This window comes from Phyllostomus discolor, chromosome 1 (assembly GCF_004126475.2).
Source record: "Phyllostomus discolor isolate MPI-MPIP mPhyDis1 chromosome 1, mPhyDis1.pri.v3, whole genome shotgun sequence".
Classification (NCBI taxonomy): domain Eukaryota; kingdom Metazoa; phylum Chordata; class Mammalia; order Chiroptera; family Phyllostomidae; genus Phyllostomus; species Phyllostomus discolor.
This window is the reverse complement of record NC_040903.2, coordinates 85,637,338-85,653,665: the sequence shown is the minus strand read 5'-3', so window position 1 is coordinate 85,653,665 and position 16,328 is coordinate 85,637,338. Positions and strand designations below refer to the sequence as shown.

Sequence of the window (16,328 nt, the reverse complement as noted above, 5' to 3'; positions counted from 1 at the left end):
TGAGGGAAGAAATGGGAAGGAATTTGATAACAATTGACTTGTTAAAACAGCACATTACTTTTAAAAATAGATCATCTACACTTATAAAAGGAATCTCAAGAAAGCACACAATTAATAAAAGTTGGCTCTGAGCTAACCATACAAATATGCATTAATATCCAGTAAATAACTGATTATGTGTACTATATCTTTTCTTTCCCAGAAATAGAGCTAAGGGTTTTTTTTTTTTTTAATCAACAATACAAAAATCTCACGATTTTACACTTGGGGATCTTCAGAATTTTACTTCCTTTTTGCTATTAAAAAGTCACAGTAGCCAAAAAGAGTAATGTATTTTCTTTTCAATTAAAAAAAGAAGAGAAAAAACACCATGTGTTTAAGGGTGGCATGGGGATGCAGAGAAAGTAGCTGGTGAGAAAATGTTTAGGGCCTGTTGCAAAACCAACTGCAAGCCAAGTATGATTCCAGATAGATAAGAACCACCTGTTACCATATAGCGGGTGAAAGATTTAAAAGATCAAATGAGAAGGAAGTGACCTTAAAGATCATTTTTCCAATTATCATGTAAGTCACTAAGGAAATGTGCAGATGTTCAGGAGATACATGTGAATACAATACTTGCCACATGTTTTTCAATGTAAGAAGACATTATGTAGTTCTAGTCAATCAAGAAACAGTCCTAGAAGTAGATGGTTTGTGATTGGTAGTTGGAATAACTACCTGGGCACTTAGCTAGTGTCTTATTTGATCCTCACAACAACCCTGTTGTTTGAGAGGGTGTGTAGCATATGAGAAAACTGATACACAGAGTTAAGGAGACCATGGTCAAGGTCATGCATTTAGTAAAGGGTAGTCAAGATTCACTTAGGTCTGTTGGACACCGCAAACCCAAGCTCTTAACAATTCTGCTTTCCTGAGCACTACATAAATGTATGCCACAGTTTTTGGAAAACTTTACTTTTGGGACTTAAAAAACACATCCAAGGAACTTTTCCAGCAGCTTAAAGTCCAGGAGCAATTGCCTAGACTTTGATGACACACTAGTGCACAGTCAGAAAAGACGGAAATTCATCTTCACAGAATGAAATGCTTACGGAAAATAAATGGTTTTTCTGAGCCTATGCAAAATCAGAAATCTGAGTCAACTTTGTTTCAAAATGTAATAAACAATGTTTCATTAAAACACACTTTAAACATTCATCTCAGTAACAATGTGACACATACAAAGAGTTCCCTTCTCAAACTTTCAAAGAGGAAATATTCCGATTTCATAAAATTAACGAACGACTTTACCTGTAAAGACATTACAGACACTAAAGACTGGGATACACAAAAGAACTCGTGTTGGCGTAAAGGGATCACAATGCAGCGATGCTATAAAAGGTGTGCGCAAAATATGTATTTAAAACTTGAATGTCAGTAACGCGACAGCTTGAACAAAAAAGGCGGATCTCAAACTACTATTCGATATCATGATTCTCATGGGCTTTGTTCTTCATCTCATTTTTAAATAAATAGTTATGATTAGGAAAAGGAGCATTATAAAGAGAATTAAAACTACTCAGCAACGGAAAAGAAAAATTGCTAATAAACAAACGTAGTTGTCAAGTCCGAGTCCGGGACGTCAGGGAAAATCGAGCGTCAGTCATTCGGAATTTTGTCCTTATGGGTCGATTTCTTCGTTACTTAACTATACGAGTGGGGAAAAAATTTACAATAGAGGCTCTTACGGGAGAAAACCTACGCGTTTAAGGTACAGGCTTATTTCTCACCGCCGAATCTAGCGAGAAGTAGTCACTGAGAAATTCCTCTTGGATCTGTGAGAACCCCTCTCCTTCCCAGCAGCCCACGTGGCAAAGTAAACAGAAGGTGGGCTGGGCCGGGGAGTAGCGGGACGCGGTCAGTTTCCTAAAGTGTCAGAATCTTTGAAAGGGCAGGCCCTTAGTGCACGTAGGGCATGCCCTCGCAGAACCTGGGAAGTGCTTCTGCTCTGCAAGATTCAAGTGACAGTGTCAAGAGGATGCCAAAACCCGGGAGAGGCGCTGGACTGAGAAGCTACCGTGGGATGGAGGTGCGGGCTTTTGCGGGATGAGGTGGGTGCGTGCTGAGTGTGTGCCTGGATGTCACGACGGAGGAGGGCGAAAGGGATAGGGTAAAGGCACCGGACAGAGGTGGGCGCGAGCGGGAGAGGGGGGTTCAGGTACCATTAAAGGGGCAGTGGAGTGAGGTACCAACCAAAAGTTTAAAAGGTTAACTGGGGTCTGGCATCCTTGTGTCAGGCACCCAAGACACCCTCCCCCGCCACCCCACCACCCCGCGCCCTGCGCGCCTGCCCCGCGCCCTCACCCGGGGTGAAGACGTGTCCGAGGGTCCCAGGGAGCCCCGGGTCTGGCCGCGGCGCCGGGGGGCTGGATCTTCCCCCGCGCCCGCCCTCGCCCCGCGCACAGGCGGGCGCACCGCTGCCCCCCTCCCCGCCCCAACCCCGCTCCGCTGGCCGCCTCGCGCGAGGGCAACCGGGCCAGGACCGCGCGCCCCGGTGTCCGGCACCCGAGCTCCGTGGCCTTGGTGCAGGGCGCCCCGGCTGGGGGGGTGACTCCCCGGGAGCAGGGGCAGAGGGCCCCAGGGCGGCGACGGAGGCCCGGCGGAGGAGGCGGAATCCGGACGGAGGAGGAGTGGGAGGAGGAGGAGGAGGCCGGGCGGCGGCGTTGGCGAGGCACTGAAGAGGAGGAGGAGGAGGAGGAGGAGGAGAGCTCGGGCGACAGCCGCCTCCGCGAGCGCCGCGCGCCCAGGCCCGGCTGGCATGCGAGTCACGTCCGCCCCCTCGGCGCGGCCGCCCCGAGACGCCGGCCCCGCCGAGTGATGAGAACAGACGTCAAACTGCCTTATGAATATTGATGCGGAGGGTAGGCTGCTTTCGTAGAGAAGCAGAAGGAAGCAAGATGGCTGCCCTTTAGGATTTGTTAGAAAGGAGACACGACTGCGACTGCTGCATTGCTGCAAGGCTGCGGGACGAGAACGAGGTCAGAGCGCTTCCCTTTCCCCGCGGAGCTCCCCCTCTCCTCTCCCCTGCGCTTTCCCTCGGGCTTCCAGGGGCGGGGGAGCGAGCCCTGCAGTGTCACCCGCAAATGCCGAGAGGGAAGAGGGAAGCTTCACAAATTACTGGAGCCTCTTCAACATGGCTGACAAATATAGTTTTAATTCCCCCCCCCCCCCCTTTTTAAACCTAGGGGTCTGCGTTCGCTCCCCTCTCCTGCTCCGGCTCGTCCGCGCCGAACCCGGAAAAGTTACCTTTGTCACTCCGACCGGTCGGTTTCCCGGCCTTTATCCCCAGGAAAGTGGTTTTTCTTTGCTTTCCTTTCCAAATAGTTCGGGTCTGGGGGTCTCTGCGTTCCCCTCCGCCCCCCCCCCACCCCTTCCTCCGTGGGGGTCCCGCGAGCCCCGGGCCCGCCCTCGCCCACCCCGGACAGAACGCCGCCGCCGGGCTTTTCGACCCTTTTATCTGCTGTCGCTCGGGGTCTGAGTGTGCACTCGCCTCCCCGCCCCCGTGTCCTCTTCTCGGGGGGCGTGCGAGCGAGTGTCACGGGGAGTGAAACTGGAGAGCACCGAGGGGGTTTTGTTTTCCCCCAAGTCCGCGCGTTTTGTGCGCGGCGCCGAACGGGAGAGGAAAGAATAGTTTCTCCAGTCCCCCACACGAGAGCAGGACCCACTTTCTCAAGGCACATCAGCTCCTAGACGGGCCGTGCCCGGCAGCCTGCGGAGCGTGTGTGAGAGAATCTGTGGGCAAATCTCTGTCCGGGCTTTGTGCTGCTCCCGAGTCCGCTCCGTGGGGCTCCCGGTAAGTGACAGGCAGACACAAAGGCGGGCGCAGGCCCGGGGAGGGGGCGGCGGGAGGGGGAGCGCGCAGAGTTGGAAGACTGCAAGGTCAGGGGCGCCCAGAGAAATGAAACCCAATCCCAGCGAAGAGACGGAGAAGTGGAGAGGCAGATTTTTAACAGTCCCGTCCAAATTTCTCGTTCTCTCTTGGCTGCGCTCTTTTCTTGGTTCTTTTATCTCTGCCTTTCTCTGTCTCTTCTTTTCCTCCGCCTTTCTCCTCCTCCTGCACACACACACACACACACACACACACACACACTCTCGAATCCTTCTGAATCTTTTCACTGAGGCTGCTTGTCTGGTGTTATTAAGCTAACAGAGTTTCTATGGAGAGTTTTCTACCTATGGCAAAATAAAGTGTGGCCTGGGTAGACTCCCGAGAAGGTCTGCTGTGAAATACCTCATTTGCTGGCCACTGCCTTCGTGACATACTTTTAGCTGCACTGAGTGATTTCCCCCTCGTTCATCTAGTGTTTAGGAACTGAAAGAAGGGTTATTTTCCAGTTATTTGCTTACAATTTAGTGAAATATGTTTATATTTGCTTGTCTAGGAAGTTGGATACATATATGAATTTAAAATCTCCAATCTCATATTAGATATTGTAATTTTCCCTCTCCAATCAGGGTTAATAATGGCAACTCCAAACCCCAAAATGATCACCAACAAATGATCTACTGTAAGAGTAAGGTTGTACCTTAGGGGGGAAGTTGAGATGTTCAAGGAAAAGATATGGATTTTGTGTGGTTGAGGGTTGTGAATATTGTTGCCTTGCTAATGAAATAATTATCTTGCACTTTAATGGGAAGTTGAAATACTGGAGGGGAGTTATATTCTTTTATATGTTTACATATGTGTTTCATAATAGATTTGAAATAGAATATAAATTTCAACACAGTAGATATTTATTTTTTAATGTTATTAAGCAGAGAAGTGTTAGTGAATGATTGGAAAGTCAAACTTAAGTTAGTAAGACATATATATGATTAAAAACAGGACAAGAAAAAAACAAACACAGTAATAGACATTACTCCATAAATAAGATTTTTGAAACCATCTGTCCTCAGTATTTCACTTTGTAACTCTTTCTATTTTGATCTCTCAAAAAGCCGTTAAGTTTACTTTAATCATTGATTCTAGAGGTTATTTCACATGAACAGGGAGAAGGGAGAAGTATTACTCATCTCTGTAAAATAGAAACAGCTCACTTGGTTATTTCTCATAAAACATTGAAGAAAAAAACACAGGAATTTAGCATAAATGCTCACTAGTTGATGAGAAAACTATGGTTAATTATTTCAGCAATTCAAAATTAAAAATCATTTCCTTTGCTAACAGTCAAATCTAACTACTTTTGGGGAACTTTTTAAATGTGGTATATACTTGCCTTCAAGTTATTCAAATAATAATAGATATAGTATTTTTTACTCACATTGATAAATAAAACTATCTACATTGGTTAATAATTTTGATTGTGACTATGAAGGCTTGTTCTTTTCTATGATCAAATTTAGACTCTGTTGTTGTTTTATGCATCATATTTGCATAATGAAAATAGCTGCTAATTAATGTTTTATGAGAGCTTCAATGATTACAAAGAGATGAACATATTATTCACCAATCTGAACAAAGTACCACTATTTCTTTTATTAGAAAAAAAAACAAATTACTTGAGTTGGTATGAAATAAATAGTTTATAATAAAAAAACATAACATCAGCTCTTCATTTACCATATTTGTGAAGGTTAGGACCATCTGGATGATCCAAAAATTTCATGGAAGAATTGTCTGGGGTAATTAAATTTTAGGAGACTGATAGCAGAAACCACAAGGTATTTTTTCTTAAACTACAATATTGCTTCACTTATTTTCTTATTGAACTAATGGTTAATGAGGAATTAACTCAGAATGAGGGAAGTCTCTTGCTTTGTTTAAATTCACACACTTACTAAACTCTTCTTTTCTCAGTGCCTTCATTAGATGGGGCACTGTGCTGGTCCATGCCAGGGCCCAGAGGGAGTGGTGTGCTTCTGGTGCAGTGGCACATGGGCCCGGACTCTGGCAGGTCAACAGCACTTCCAGAACAAGTGTAGTGCACCTGCAGAGGACTTGTTAGGACAGACTTTTAGAGTCCCATTTGGGCACTGGACTTGTATTAGGTAATAAAAACTGTAGTTAATCTTTTGGTTTCACTTGCTGAAGTTAGAATTTCTCTATCAGTCTCTCCAAAGCTCCACCCATACACGATGTTGTGAGCCAAATGTCACCATTGAAATGTATTTCCTTACTTGCTGACCTCATTAAAAAGCCCTTCTTATGATTCATTCACAGACACACCTAGGCAGAAACTCTCTTTTGCTTCCTGCCCCAAATCCAAATTAATAAATCTTGTGAGTTCTTATGAAATTACCTTGAAATAAAATATCTTCAAAAGCTATGGATATTTGACATTTTAAACTGTCTAATACTTAGAAATATTAGTTCTGCTTTTTTATGCTCTAATTGGTTCTACTCCAAGTTCAACTGTTGCTACTAATAGAATTTAATAGTCTTACCTAGCATCTCAAATTACTAGAGGGAGTTTTCTTTGTTTTATAAACCCTATTGAGTGTTTTACTATAGATGTTTCCTGTTGTGAGGACAGATTAAAACTCTAGACCAGAGGACAGGGTTGGTTCACCAAAATAACATTTTTCTCAACTATTACTCCACCATTGCATAGTAGTTCTTAAGAGTAGTAATGGCACCAAAACCAGCAGCAGGGAAATATCTCACAAGCCAACTTTACAAGTGGAGCCTTAACTGTGGGAGCCTCGGGTTGCCAAGTAGAGCTGGTGGTTATCTTGGAAACTGCGTTGAAGAACACAACCACAAATGATTTTGCCAAATATACAGTCTTTACGTGGTCTAGATCTCCAGTTTCTATTTTGACTCACTGCAAAAGCTCAGTGAATACCATGACATTATTTTAGGATGTTATCGAGTGCATCTGCTGGTTTGGTATACAGTAGGAGAGAAGAGTTCCGGAAGGGGAGAGGATAAAGTGAGCACTTGAAACATTGTGACTGCAACCCGAAAATCATTTTGTCTATCCACTTTTTCCAGCATTATTCTCATCCTACATTGTACATTGCAGGAAAACACTGATGATGGATATATAATCTTTTCTAAATAAAATAAATTATGGTTGTGCATTCCAAAATAGAAAATTCCATCAGTTTTGATTTATGCTTTCTCCACTTGTCATGAAATGCAGTTAAAGCTGCTAGGCTTCAAGAGGTAGAGATAGATAGACAGTAGGTGGATTTTCAATATTTTATTTAAAAATAAATTCAGTGGTAATGTCAACCTATCTGTAGTCTTAAGAATTTAGAACTCACTATTTTATACTTAGTAAGTGTTGTTACTCAAACTGATTTGAAATCAATTTCCAAATAATCAGGGAATTAAATTAAAAGATGAATAAATTAGGGTGAAGTGTTTTTGAAATAGAGTTTACAAGGGTGTTCCATCTTTTGCCATCTCTGGGCCACACTGGGGGAAGAGTTGTCTTTGGCCACACATTAAATGCATTGCAACACATAATCACAAAAACAATCCCATTATGTTTTAAGGAAATTTATGATTTTGTGCTGGGCCACATTCATAGTCATTCTGGGCTGCATGCAGCCTGCAGGCTGCAGGTTGGACACCCCTGGCAGGACATAAAATGGACCGATTGCTTCACTGAAAATACTGTAAGAGTTTCTTTTAAATTAGATTATGTGTATTGATAGACTTTTAACTCTGATTCCTAAGTCTTTTTATTCCCTAATACAACCTGGTGCTTTCCTACTCAGTCAAGATTTAATGAATGACTGGGGAGTGGGGGTGGAGTAAATGTGGTCAAAGGGTACCAGCTTTCATCTGTAAGATGAGTAAGTTCTGGGATGTAATGTACACCATGGTCAATGTACTTAACAATACAGTAGTGTGTACTTAAAACTTGCTAGGAGTAGATTTTAAATGTTCTCACCACACACATACACACAAAAATTGTAACTATGTGAAGTGATAGATTTACTTAATAACTTTATTGTGGTAATCATTTCCCAATATATATACATGTATCAAATCATTACATTGTATACCTTAAATTTACACTATGTTTATTGTCAATTTCATCTCAATGAAAACTGGAAAAATATTTAATAAGTAACATAGGACAAAAATAATATTATTTAATTAGAAAATGTGCAATATATTCCCAGTCTTAAGAGACAATTAACATAAAAAGTCTTGGTGACAGTGGTGATGATGGTAATGATGGTGCTTTTCCTTAAATGTACCTTCTAAAGCCTAGTGTGATTAGCTCATCAAAGTCATCCATTGTAGTTCTAGCCAGGTGGCTCAGTGGATTGGAGCATCCTCCCACACACCAAATGGTTATGGGGTTGATTCCCAGTCAGGGTACATACCTAGGTTATGGGTCCAGTCCCTGGTTGGGGCATGTACAGGAGGCAATAAACTGATGTTTCTCTCTCATATCAATGTTTCTCTTCCTCTCTTTCTCTCTCCCTCCCCTCCCCTCTTTGTTTCTGTCTAAAATCAATAAACATCCTTGGGTGAGAATTAAAAAAAAGTCATCCATTGTTGGCAGATTGTTTAATGACTTTTAGTAAATTCATACTGAGATTACATATTCTTCAGATTTTTTATTGAGATAGTTGTAGGTTCATATGGAATCGTATAAAATAATACTAACTGGGCATGCACAACATTCTGATTTCTCCTAGTGGTAACATTTTGCAAAACTGTAGTGTAATATCACAACCAAGATGCTGACATCGATTTAGTCTTCCCATCTTATTCAAGTTTCCCCAGTTTGACCTGTACTTGTCAAATGTGTGTATGTTTACTAATTCTGTACTATTTTATCACATGATCAGATATTTTAAAACTTTTTCCTGAAAACAAAAAAGTTCAACATAGTTCTACTTTATCAATCATGTGATTGTGCTACCATGCCTTATCTAAATGTGCCTCAGAATATGTGTTTGTTTGCTTAAATATTTTTTAAGCAAAGGCATAAAGGCATAAAATGCCTTTGTGTTCAAAATATTTTAAATTGTGTTAATGATTTATGATATTATAAGTTATGTCATTTAATTCTCACCACAAGCCTAGAGAGAGGTATTATTATTATCCCCATCTCAGCTGAGAAAATTGAAGCATAGTGAGTTCAAAACCTGCCCAGGTTCATGCAGCCAGGACATGGCTTAGCTGAGGTTTGAATTTAGGCAGCTTATCTCGAGATCTCAGTCTTTTAGCCACTGTACTGCACCACCACATTACTACTACTAATAAAAGTGTAGCTATATGTCAGCTACATAAGGGAACTCATAAAACAAGACTTAAAATGCATACAGTTGTCTATGTAGAAACTTGTATTTGAATATTCACAACAGCATTAATAGTCATCAAATATTGGAATGACCCAAATGCCCATCAACTCATAAATACATAAGCTGTGTTATGTTCATACAAAGGAATATTATTCAGTAATGAAAATGAATGGATTATTGATACATGCTACAATATAGGTGAACCTTGAAAGAAGTAAGAAAATGCCACATACAGTATGATTCCACTGATATTAAATGTCCAAAATAGGCAAATTTAAAGAGACCAAAAGTAGATTTGTCATTGCTAGGGGCTTGGGATAGAGGAAGGGTCTCTGGCCACTAGTCAATATGGCATTTCTTTTAGGGGTGGTGAAATGTTCAGTAAGTAAGTAGTAATGACTGCAGAATTCTAAAAAACACTGAATTATATACTTTAAAGAGTAAATTCTATTTTATGCTAATGATGTCAATTAAATTGTTAAAAAAAATACATACCATTGACAATATACGTGGCCTTCAGAAAATATCTCATGTCTCATGCAAAGAAATGTAGGTACTGTTTGCATGTCATAGTATTTTTGTAGAAATGTGATGCCAGTGAGTTCTGTATAGTTGCATTTCTCACATAGAGGAGAAGGAGACTTAATTACACAGAAGTTTACCATTGCAACTAGTGGACAATAAGAGCCTTTAGGAATTCTCTGAGATGATTCATTTGACAGGTGATAGGTTTGGTGACTTTGTGAACAGAATTTAATGTATACTTGCAAGAAACTTTCTCAAATGTATTTGATTACTTAGCCATTCTCCAATTAATTCAGAAGATGTTACTCAAGTGTTAAAAGGAATGCATATAAAAGTTGCCATTTTTTTTTTCATTAAACTGTTGCCAGGTGTGTAGTTTAATCTAGAAACAAGGACAAATCCTAGATGATTTTTATTTTCTGCATTAACATTTCTTGTCTGTATGTAAACAGAAGGGCACTGGAGGATACACAGGGTAGCCTACCAAATTTTGATTTTAACTGTTTATGTCTTCACTTATTATCATCTATCACTTGTAAAATTAAAATGGCAAAACATTTCATTGGGCTTAAGCAAAGAAGTCTGTTTCTGTGCACTGATACTGTAGTGCATTACAGATGTGAAATCGGGTTAAGAAAGAACTCCCTCTGCAGCAGTATTTGTGGTGCCCGGACAAAGTGAGAAGTTAGGATCAGAATTGTTGATGGCGCTCTCTGTTTTGCTAGACATGGCCACAGTTTTTACAAACACCAACAGAATTTTTACAAACTTATTCATGATCAAATGAGTACCAATGTTTAGGGCTAGTCCCTATGAAATTAGGAGTTACAGTTTTGGACACACAGGGTAAATTGCTTGGGGTCGGTTTATTTGAATTTCTAACTTTATGTAATTCTAGATACCAGACATTCTTCTTGTTGAGCAATGCTTATCTCCCTTCTTATTCTGATGACAATTTTGGGTGGCTGCCAATTGGATCCCATAGCTTGGGACCATGACTGATAACTGGGGTGGGAGAGATTCAATGATATGGAAGCATTCGGCTTTAATAGCAGTATACATGTTACTCTACTCAATGAGAACATGTCTTGGCTTCATGTAATTGCTTTGATCATTACTTTTTCAAGGAAGAGCTGTGGAAATGACAGAATTTGACTTTTTAGGAATATGATCATGGCACTTAATTGTAGGTTTGTTGCATATTTGTGACAGACATAAGTTAGACACTCATGTTTGAACCTTCCAGGGGTGTCTAACCCACGGGCCATAGGCTGCATGCAGCCCAGGATGGCTAGGAATGCAGCCCAACACAAAACTGTAAATTTACTTAAAGCCTTTTTTTTTTATTGCTCATCAGGTTTCACTAGTGTTTGTGTACTTAATGTGTGGCCCAAGACAATTCTTCTCTTCCAGTGTGGCCCAAAGATGCCAAAAGGTTAGACAGCCCTGTAACCCATTAAGAAGTTGACATACTGATTATTATTGAGAGCCATAGGTACAATATAGGTCTGGTTCTCCTTATGGGAGAAATGAATAGCTTACTTGCATTTACCCTTTTTTGTTTCCCTTAACACTTGGTGAACAACCTTGGTTGACAACAGATTTTTATACAAGTATCTCCATAATGTCAAAAAAAGTGTTTACTGGGTTTGAATGTAGTACTCTATCTTTGCTTTTCCAATGCATTTCTAAAAATTATAATCCTTTCAAACACATTAGATTAGACACCAGGATATTTTGATTTGTTGTTTGTGTATTTAGCTTTGTATGCCATAGATAGTGTTGATATTTTTTATTTGCTACTTACATTATTTCGAGAATTTCATAGTTTGTTCTGGGGATACTGCAAAGTAATGATAATTTTAATTACTATTGTCATGCCTCATGAGCTATTGCTATAACCTGCCTTATCAAGTCACTTATTTTCTTAACAGAGTATTAAATCTAGTTTCTGTATCCAGATTATACGTTAATGGGAACTATTCACCCAACTATCACTATGAATTTTTATTATAGTTTCCTCAAATGGGTATATTTTTGTCTTGTAATACTGAAGAAAACAGGCTTAAATAATGACAGTGAAACCCAGAGCAGATAACATGGTTTGTCTCTGAGTTATTCCTCATGTTTTTCTTCCCTGTCTGCACTAAGAAACCAGGACACCCATTAAAATTACCTTAATTATTAGTTGTGCCGCTTCCAAAGGAAAGCACCAGAACCTGAAAATAATACAATGATAGCACACCCAGATTCCATTCCTAATATACTGTCTTGTTCCTATTAATTTATTTTTTAAATCTGTTTGTTCTTTCAGCACTTTTTCCATTTTTGTTTGAAGTCTCTTACTTTGAAGTCACAAAATTTCTATATTTGCCATTGGCTATAAAACTCACTCAGCTCTTCTATAACCTTTCATGATTTTTGCATTAAAAGGATTGCTTTTAGACACTCTCTAATTAGTTTGGATAATTATTAGCTTTTTGTTTGTTTTACTGCATACTTCATAACAGAACAAGAAATCATTTCTGCAAATAAAGTGTCTAATATAGTTCATAGAGTGGACATCTTGAGAAGTGAATTCATTTATTAAAACAGTAATTCAGTTATGTTCATATTTTAATGTACCAAACATAACTGATAAAAGGACAAATACCATACATGAATACTTTTCAAATATGAGAGAACACATCTTCCAAACTAAAAATACTGTGTAAATTAATTTGTCTTAGTTAAAAGAGAAGCAGGTACATTTTAGCAGGAAATCACATATTTTAAACTTTGTACTCTAGATTTAATCCATCTTTATACGAATCCAGCCACCTAAATGGTTACATTTCCTCCTAAGAAAGTATAATATCTATAATTGACATTATCAGAAAGTTGTGTTTAATTTTGGAATGTCTCCCACATTGTTGCTTTGGGACAAACATATTGTCAGAAAACAAAGCTGGTAGGCATTTTTCTAATGACTTACCTTTAATGGCTATGACTTGATTATGTTTCTCCTGAAAATCAAAATTGGAAAGGACCTTTGGTTATTAGCTTTGGTAACTGAATTTTCAATACTTTGAAATTTAACATATTTACTCTTCAGTGTGATTCTTATTTTAAGTAGGAAGTTTTATAGACATATTTATAGATAAATATATAATTTTAAAACAATTTTAATAAGCATATGAAATATACTGGACAAGGCATTTTTTAAAATTACTTAAAACCCAGGCTTGAGATATTGTTTCATTCAGAGTATTTTTAGAAACACAAGTTTAATTCACTGTTGACAATTTTTCTTTAACTTTTTTTTTGCATTGTTATAATTTGTCATGGTTTAAATAATTCTGAAGGTTATGGGAAATTTTTCATATTTATAAGAAAGGAAACCTTAGTTATTCACATGTTAGTATTCTCTGTTATTGGTAAGAATTCAGCCTCCTTAAGGAATGAGTCTATTTCCTGTTCACAAACTCACTATAAAATATAAAATAAATGTAGAGTGAAATTTTAAATAAAAAGACAGATAAAATACTAAATTTTGTTTCTTTTCACCTAAACAAAACCATTGGATATTTACTACTGAAAAGGTCACATTGTAATTGTATTTGGCTGTCAGTTGTCACTTTGCAAAGTTTGCTTACTTAGTGTGTCTCTAGTGGTACGTAATCCCTTCTCTCATCATATTTCAGTCTACACTGAAGTAAATGAGCAAATGAAAACAAGAAGTCTTGGGATGAGAGGAGGTACAAAGTTCATTCAGCATGCATTGATGAGATTACAAAAATTTACTCTAAATTTAATTAGGGAGAGAAGTTAATTTGGATGCTTTCCTTAGGTTGGGAACTACTTAAATAAGGAAAGAAACACAATGGAGATAAATTACTTTATCAAGTTCTTCCTCCCACTAATTTTTTTTGGGGGGGGCAAGTAGAAGAGGGGAGGAAAGAAAAAAAGAAAAATATGTAAATCACCCTTAAAATAACTTCTTAACACATGTCTGTTCCTTTTGGGGGCCGAAGAAATGGAAGGTTTCCCTTTGGAGCTCGCTGATACTTTCTCGCCTTCCGATTACACGCGGTCACATCAACATTTGACACGTGGGTGCCCTGAGCATGGCAGCGCTATTTACAAACACCATCCTGGGATTCCAGAGACTCTTATGTAACAGCTGAGCGCGTACAGGGCTTTGTGTGTCTGTGGGCGGAGAAATCAAACAGTTTAATTCACAGTCCGCGAGCCCTTGTCTGGCTCTGACAGGGTCATGAACCAAAGATCAAGGTGTCTAGGTCAGGATTCACCCACTCAATGAGCATTTTTTCTACCAAAACCTCAAAGGCTGTGCCTTGATATAGGATTGATCTTTTTTTAACTCCTGCAGCCAGCTATGCCAAACATTTTTGTGATTTTGGAAAATGTGCGCAGATTGTGCCTTGGGTCTGGTTGTAATTACAGTGCCACTATGACTGAAGTGCACATACCGGCTGCCCAATCTCACAAACACCTTTTTTAAAAGTGTATTTCCCCATCTGTAAGCATCTAGAGATGCAAGAGAATTCATAATCTGACTTGCTGAGCTAGACACTCAGACCACAGAACACTCAAGAAAACGATTATTTGATCACCCTTTGCTTCCCAGCCGGCAGCCTCCTTTCCCCGCCTTGTCCTTCTTCCATTCCCAGTCACCACACCTCCCTTAGCCCTCCTCCATTTTTAATTTCTCATCAAGACTTGGGGTTAATTTTTTTTTCTGCTCTCTATGCTTAGGGAATTGTTTTCCTTTTCCCAGATTGATGTCCCAGATTGATATAAATGAAGAATTTTTCATTTATAGTCATCAATAAAGTTTGAGTTAAAAAATAAAGCAGCAAGAATTTAAATGTCTAATTCTGTGTATCTGTTTTATGTTTCCTGGTGCTTTTCATTGTAAATTGTGAGATGACTGGTTGGAATATTTAAAATATGAGTAAATTTTGAGTTCTTTTTATATTGCATTTTAGATGGGTATTATAATAGATTATCCAAAAATAGAACCCTTCTTGCCTCATAAAGAATTGAAATAGGATCATTGAAAAATAAACTTGTAGTTAATTAAATAGTTGGTTTATTTGAACTCTGCTTTCATCACTTCTCGGCCTTTTGGCTAAGATCAGGTGTGAACTCTGCTTTCATAGAAAAGAAAATATGTGTATAAAATACCACCTTTCTAAAAAGAGAAAAGATCAGAATCTTTGAAAAGTGATACCATAAAGGAAATATATGTGTTAAACTTTTAAAAATAAAAGTTCTTTTTCCAAGAGATAAACCAAGCAACAAATTTGGGTTTTTTTGTTTTGCTTTTCTATTTTAAAAATTTCATTGTATTTGATCCACTGCCATTTATTTCCCCTATTCCCTCTTCCTCCTCCATCCACTCCCTTCCCCCCACAATCACCTACTGTTGTCTGTGTCAGGAGTTCTTTCTCTGCTTTTTTTTCTTTTTTTGCTTGATCCTTCCACCCTCCTTCCCCTCCGGAGCTGTCAGAAATGTAGATATGGAACAACTTAGAGATTATCTGTCCAAATCTATTATTTACATATAAAGCTTAGAAATCAATTTTAATTATTAAATTTATTTAAATAAACTTTGCTCTTTTACATCTAAGTTTGTTCTCATTTGGAAGAAATTACCAAAAGAGTGACTCACTTAACTAACACAATGAAATCTAAGAATGGATTCTTTTTTCATCTCTGTTGCTGAGTAAAAGTTTCTTCTGGAGTTGTAAAGTTGTAACTTATTTAGTGTTTATCACTTATAAGATACTATAAGTGAGATACTATAAGATACTAAAACATTGAATTAAGATATGGTAGAAATAGATTATAGGCTTAAAAATATTCTTTTTATTTGCCTGTTTTATTTGCTTGCATTTCATTGCTTTGGTCTGAAGATGACATATTTATCTTAGTCACCCTAGGCCCAAATAGTCAAAGTTTGTGTGAAATTACTTGTGAGTATACTTTCCTACTAAGAGCAGTGCCACTCTCAGTACTCTTAGGCTTTCACAAGAACCATCTTATCCTATATTGGAACATTATATTTTTCTCTTCTTCTTATACCTTTATTGGATAGTAAATCATGTGTGGTTATATACTGAAAGTAGTCATAATTTGATAAAGGCTATTAATGCATTTCTGCTAGGAAATGGGACAGTGCAGTGATTTCTGGGGACAGGAGGGTATAAGGGGACTAAATGGTAATGGGAAAAAATGAAATAAAGATTAAATTAAAAAAGAAATGGATTAAACATATCTTTCATTTGAATATAGTTTCACTTGAATTAGCAAGCAAGCAATAAAAATTAATGGATGAACTATCTTCATAAAAATGAGACAGTGGCAATTCTCTCTATATTATAAAATATCAAAAGTGTAGATTGAGGGTGAAATATAAACACAAGAAGCAATACGGTAATTTTAGGCTGTTTATCCCTTTGCAATTACTCATGAGCATACACTGTGTTTTGGACTTTTGGTACATGAGTTAAGTCCCCTTGGTAGAAATGGTTAATTAAACA

General features: G+C 38.6%; 1 protein-coding gene across 4 annotated transcripts in view; it reads left to right on the top strand.

The window, feature by feature from the left end:
- Window positions 1-2,802: 2,802 nt before the first annotated feature.
- The window catches only part of TET2 (tet methylcytosine dioxygenase 2), a 119,033-nt gene continuing 105,507 nt past the window's right edge, over window positions 2,803-16,328 (top strand). Inside the window, exon 1 of one of the 4 annotated variants that reach the window (XR_004903131.1) lies at window positions 2,803-3,020. The gene's annotated coding sequence lies outside the window, so the exon portion shown is untranslated. The remainder of the gene's footprint in view (window positions 3,021-16,328) is intronic. The other 3 variants (XM_036025764.1, XR_004903130.1, XM_036025755.1) reach the window with 3 other exon arrangements.